Consider the following 6,000-nt stretch of genomic DNA (forward strand, 5'->3'; position numbering starts at 1 on the left):
CAGATGCCCTATGCAGCTCGACTGAAGAAATTCTAGCTGTACTCGGTTGCATACCACCTACTCAGAGGTGATCTCTGCCTGACATACAAGGCCATGTCCAACCCAAAATTGATGGATATGCTCCACCTAAAGAAAACCTTATCCCCTCGAGCCACATGCTCTAGGGATCTAAACCTCACCACAACAATAAATAGGATGTGCTGGAGGGATAGATTCCTGTCCCAGGGACTACCCATGCTTTGGAACAAGATCCCAATCTACATTCATCAGAGCTCCTCGCTAACACTCTTCAAGAGAAACCTTGATGAGTGCATGGGAAACAGAAAGTTTACCCCAGGAATCACTTCAATGGCTCTGCTGGACAGAGGTACATGGAACTAATCTAAGGGGGCTGCGAAAGCCAACACATTTCCACTAGGCTTATAAATGCCTTCGGGCAGATAGCCTAGTACCTACCTATGAACCTATGAACCTATGAAATCCTTCTATGTGGCACACCTCATCGCAAAGGGTTTCTCATCCAGGAAAAAAGAGGTCATTGTTCCTCTCTACTCATCACTCATTAGACCCATTATAGAATACAACACCTCTTTGGGTATGTACCTCACAAGATATCTACAACAACTGGAAAGGCCACAGAAATACCTCACAAAGAGGTTTACCGGCCTCAAACAGATGCCCTACGCAGACCGTCTCAAAAAACTCCAGCTTTACTCTGTCACATATCGCCTACTCAGAGGCGATCTCTGCCTAATATACAAAGCTATGTCAAACCTAGAGCTGTTGGACATGCTCCATGTAACGAAATCCCAATCCCTCTGAGCTACACACTCTAGGGACCTAAACCTTATCACCACAATAAACAGAACATGCTGGAGGGATAGATTCCTGTTCCAGAGACTTCCCATACTCTGGAACAAACTACTTGTCTATATCAAACAAAGCTCCTCATTAGCACTCTTCAAGAAAAATCTTGATGATTGGATGGGAGATATGAAATTCATCCCGGGGATCACTTCTGTGGCTCTGCTTGACAGGGGCACAGGAAAATTATTTTCTTGGGTGGCAAAAGTCAGGGTACTGTTTGGCTAGGCTTATATAGGCCTTAGTGCCAATAGCCTAGTACCTAATTATGAACCTATGAACCTGTGTAGTGGTGATACAGGCTTTAGAACATACTATGTGAACTATCTAGGAGCCGCTGCAGTGTTTTTGGTATTAAGTTATTGTGGAGAGGTTCCAGTACACCTCATTTGGGAAGTGCTATAGTAATGGTAGCTGGTGGCACTTTGAAATGTGAGGATGTGCATTGATTGATCTTGTGTGTTCTGAGTGGAGTGCAAAATTTGATAGACTATCTGAGCTACTAGTAGACATTGTTTAACTGTACTGTGTGTCTTTAAGAGGTTGGTCAGATAATGAAATCTGAGGATGTGGTACAGAGAGGTTAAATATGAAAATCTGGAGGTGGCTGGGGAATTGGGGGTGGGAGAGGATTGCTCAAATACCTGTGAGGATTGCACCTACCAGAGAAGGATTAGCAGGTAAGACTAAAATAGTTTAAATATTTATTTAATTATGTCTGCTTTTCAGCTAAAGTCAATGGCAACTTTAAATTAGACATCTCAGGGCACTTAATAATAATACTTAAGTATGTTTACTTAAAATAAAAGTTCACATGGAGCACCAAGTAGTGCAGGAGACGATTGTCTGCCTCATGCAGATGGAAACAAAAAAACAAGAAACTTCGGGAAATGGGATGTTGACCACAAATGGAAGTTATTAACTTACTGTTTCTGTTAGGAACAGCCACAATAACTGCAGAGCCAAAACGCTAAGCCACAGCTATGGCCTTACTGAGCAGTCCTTTTTAAGAATGCAAACACTAAGAACACACACACACACACACACACACACACACACACACACACACACACACACACACACACACACACACACACACACACACACACATGGATAGTAACTCTTTCAGCATTATGTGTCTTATTTCAGCTGACAGAAGTTCCATAAGGCTTTGCAACTTCATGTGACTGCGAGGGGAAATGGCAATTCAATGACGTATGGCTGCGGCCTGTGGGCACCGTCTTACAGAACCTAAAATTATGAAATAGAAAGAGACACTTTATCAGACAAGGTAGAAAGAATGTGAACAAAGACATGAGCTAATTGTGCCAGATACTGACTTCTGCAGTGCAATACTGATCACAGTTAATATCTGTTACAATCTACGGTAATAGCTGGCTTTAAAACAGGTGCGATCCCACTTTGTGTTTCAGGAAATAGTAGTAACATACTTCAACTGAGGGTAATAGCTATGTAATTAAAACTCTAAGAAATCTGTTGCCCCTTAAAGGGAAATACATGTAGCAAACTAAACGTTTTTTCAAATGTAATAATAAGCAATTACGTACTTGCAGAAAAGGTGTGTTGCTGCTGATATTAGAGACTAGGGAGAAATGGCAGAGGCTTTATGAGTCATCTACATCTGCTGTCATAAAATTACAATTGGCTCGCTGGAAAGAACTGGATTACATGAGCTGGAGATTGGGGTAGGTGATATAACTTCATATAAAGAGAGGAAAAACAGCAAAATCTAGCAAAACCATAACACAAAACTCTTAAACCTGAGTATCTCCAATGGTTGCATTGCTGTTATGCTTGGAACAGCCATTGTAATGCTCTTGCATAAAGGTACACCCCTCTGCTGACTCTGAAATTATGAATCTATCAGTCTCACTAGAACTATTTGCAAGGCTATGGAATGTATTATACCTGAATTAATAAATAATGACATAGTTTCTCTTATATTCCTGGTTCCATACTAGTTTGGCTTTGTAAAAGGGAGGTCATGCCTGTTCAAGCTAGATTTGTTTTGTTTTCTGAAAAGGATTACTGAGACCATTGATAATGGGAAAAAGTCCATGCTGCCTACTCAGACGTTAGTCAAGCCTTTTACAGTGTCCCATATAAAGGGATTATTGAAAGCCTCTCCCAGCTCAACATTAACTAAAATACTTAGTTTGCTGAATATGTAACTGGCTGCTTACACAATTCATACTTATATATAGGTTCAGGGATGTTTGCTCTATACAGAACAGTATTAGCAGTAGTATCTTAAAGGCTTCTGACCTGAGCCTCCTCTTTGGTATATACTTCTCTGACATGACAGTTGGTATCGATTCACTATGGCTCACCAAGTGTACTGGCAGTGGCAAACTGCGAATAGTTATTGTTGCTCGTCCAGTCAGGATAAAACAGACAAACAGTTGTGGGTTTGGTTCAAGCAGCTTTATTACATACAAACACATCAGAAATGAGGCTTTGTAACGTTAATTTAAATAAACTTATAAACAGACTGACTACTGCACTCATACATGTTAACACTCTGGCTGTTCTCTCAAAATGGCACTGCTGCCTGCACATGCTCTCTGTGTATACACACGTGACCTCAGTTTGAAATGCTTCTTAAAGTCACAACACACACACAAACTGTTCTACATTCACCCTCTTTGAGAAATAAGTCATGCACAGGAATAATGACAACAATCATTGACATGCAATTGTACAGAAATAATCCTTTGACATGCAATTATACATAACTAATTACAAGTGAAACAATCATATCTAGGTTGCTGTGTATTTTACACTAGGTCTGTAAATACGACCTGATCATGTGGCATAAAAATTAGGACTGGGTTTAGCAACAGAGACTGTCTTCAATGAATGTTCAACTTCAGGGACAAATGGGACATCATCAGGAATGGGAATAGGTACGGAGACATGTCCTTCAACAGAAACATGAACTGGATTGCTCTGAGATCTAGAATCTGTATCACAGGTACAATGCTGTGATATCAGTTCAGACACTGGAAGAAGATGCCTGTTATTTCTTCTGTATTCTGTACCCTCAGATTCTACTAAGTAAGGGGGGCGTGGCCAAGGATGAACACAGGATAGCAGCAGATTTCTTCAGCTCCACCAATTTCATTACATTGACAGGAATTAATTACTTAAAAAATTAATTCTTGAAGTAATTTTCTTTCTAAATATGTTTGTTTTATATAGTTCTTGAACTATATCTAAAAAAGAAAGGAAATCTTAATAATATTCCTGTCAGAAATTACTTTGGAAATTTTCCTGTCAGTTTATCAGTCTGAAATGAGTTCCAGTAAGACAAATTCTCAAGACTCCAGCATCAAGAAAGAACTTCAGTCTCTGATAATTATAGTCCAGCAACTTACTGCTAAGATGGATAAAATGGATACTAAAATAGACACTTTCATAGAAAAAACTACAAAACAAATAGACTTGTTACATATGGACCTGCAACAACAGAAGATCCAGATGACAGGCATAGAAGAAGCTGTGAATGACATGGAAAATAAAATACAAGAAGAGGAAATCAACATTGAGTTTCTGCTGAAACAAAATACACATTTACAAACAAAGCTGGATGACCTGGAAAATAGATCTAGGCGCAATAACATTAGGATTTTTGGACTGCCAGAAAATATTGAAGGTAACAATATTACTTCTTTTTAACAACATGGCTCCCTAAAACTTTAGATTTACCAGAAGCATTCTCTTTTGGTATCGAAGAGCACATAGATCTATAGCTAATACTAACTCTAACAAAAACTATCCTAGATCAGTTATAGTTAGATTTCTATCATCTTTTGATAAAGAGATGGTTCTTAAATCTGCTTGGGCTAAAGCTCCTGTTAAGTTTAATGAGACAACTGTGCATTTTGACAATGACTATTCTTCCATGGTAATTGCTAAAAGAAAAGTTTTTCTGCCACTAATAAGGGAGCTTAAAAAGCACAGTTTAAAACATACCTTCTGTTTCCTGCCAAGCTTAAAATCTTCCTTCCTGATGGTCCTAAGGTCTTTGATTTAGACTCTGCTTTACTGTTTGTCAAAGAAAAAAGGATTTTGGATAAAATAGAAGAAATGGAATGGGCTAGTTCTTCATTAAAAAGATTGGCAACTGAAGCTTCCTGGAAGACTTCAGAGAAGAAGAAGAGACTAAAAAACAAATGATTTGTTATATGTTTTTTTTCTCTCTCATCATTTTAGTTCATTATTAATCTCTTTGAATATAGTTCCTGCATTTCCAGAAAGCCACAAATATTTTGGAAAAGATTTAATCAAAGTTATTCTCTATGTGCAAAGAAATGTTTTGTTTCATAACCAGTCAAAATGCCTGAGGATTTAATGGCAGGCTGTGACCCGATTTGTTTTTCTTTCTGAAAAAAGTAAGGTTAGTAATTTGATACTTTTTTTTATCTTTATCTTTTTTTTCCTTCTTCTTTTATTATTTTCTTTGTTTAAACAATGACATTCTATTTAGATTATGTAGTGGGTAAAGGGTGGGGGAGGGCAGGGAGAGAACAGTAATGAAAATATCATTAATAGAATAATAACATATTTATTTCTTGTAAAAGTTTATAAGTTCTTCAAATGCTATTTCTAATTATACTTTCTTGATTATACTGCTTATGCTTGTTTGTAAATAATCTGTCATGCTTTAACTAATAATAATCAGAACTAAATAAGAGTAAATAATATGTTTTATTTTTAACTCTATTAATATAAACAGTAAGTAACATTCCATTGTATATACTTCTTACAGCTTTCTCTTACATTTTTTTATTTCTGCCTCACTCCCTTTTATTTTCTACTCTCTTTTTCTTTTCTTTATTAATATATAGAAATGCTTTTGACTGTGTGGGCACAGTGAATAATAGGATTTGTATGAAAATTGAGTTGGGAGAAGAATGCTGAGTTTTATTGCTTGTTGGTAATTTTGAGTTTAATTTCACTTGCATAGAGGCTGTGATGATCTGTGGAATACATTGTGGAGGTTCTGTCATGTTTAAATGCATTTACACTGCTAAATGAATGTTTGTCACTAGTTTTTAATAAGTTTCCCGCCAAAATGTTAAGAGAGACAATCTGGGATGTGGGCTGTCTTAT

Source organism: Protopterus annectens, chromosome 4.part0 (genome assembly GCF_019279795.1).
Source record: "Protopterus annectens isolate FY-2018-M chromosome 4.part0, PAN1.0, whole genome shotgun sequence".
NCBI classification, from domain to species: domain Eukaryota; kingdom Metazoa; phylum Chordata; order Ceratodontiformes; family Protopteridae; genus Protopterus; species Protopterus annectens.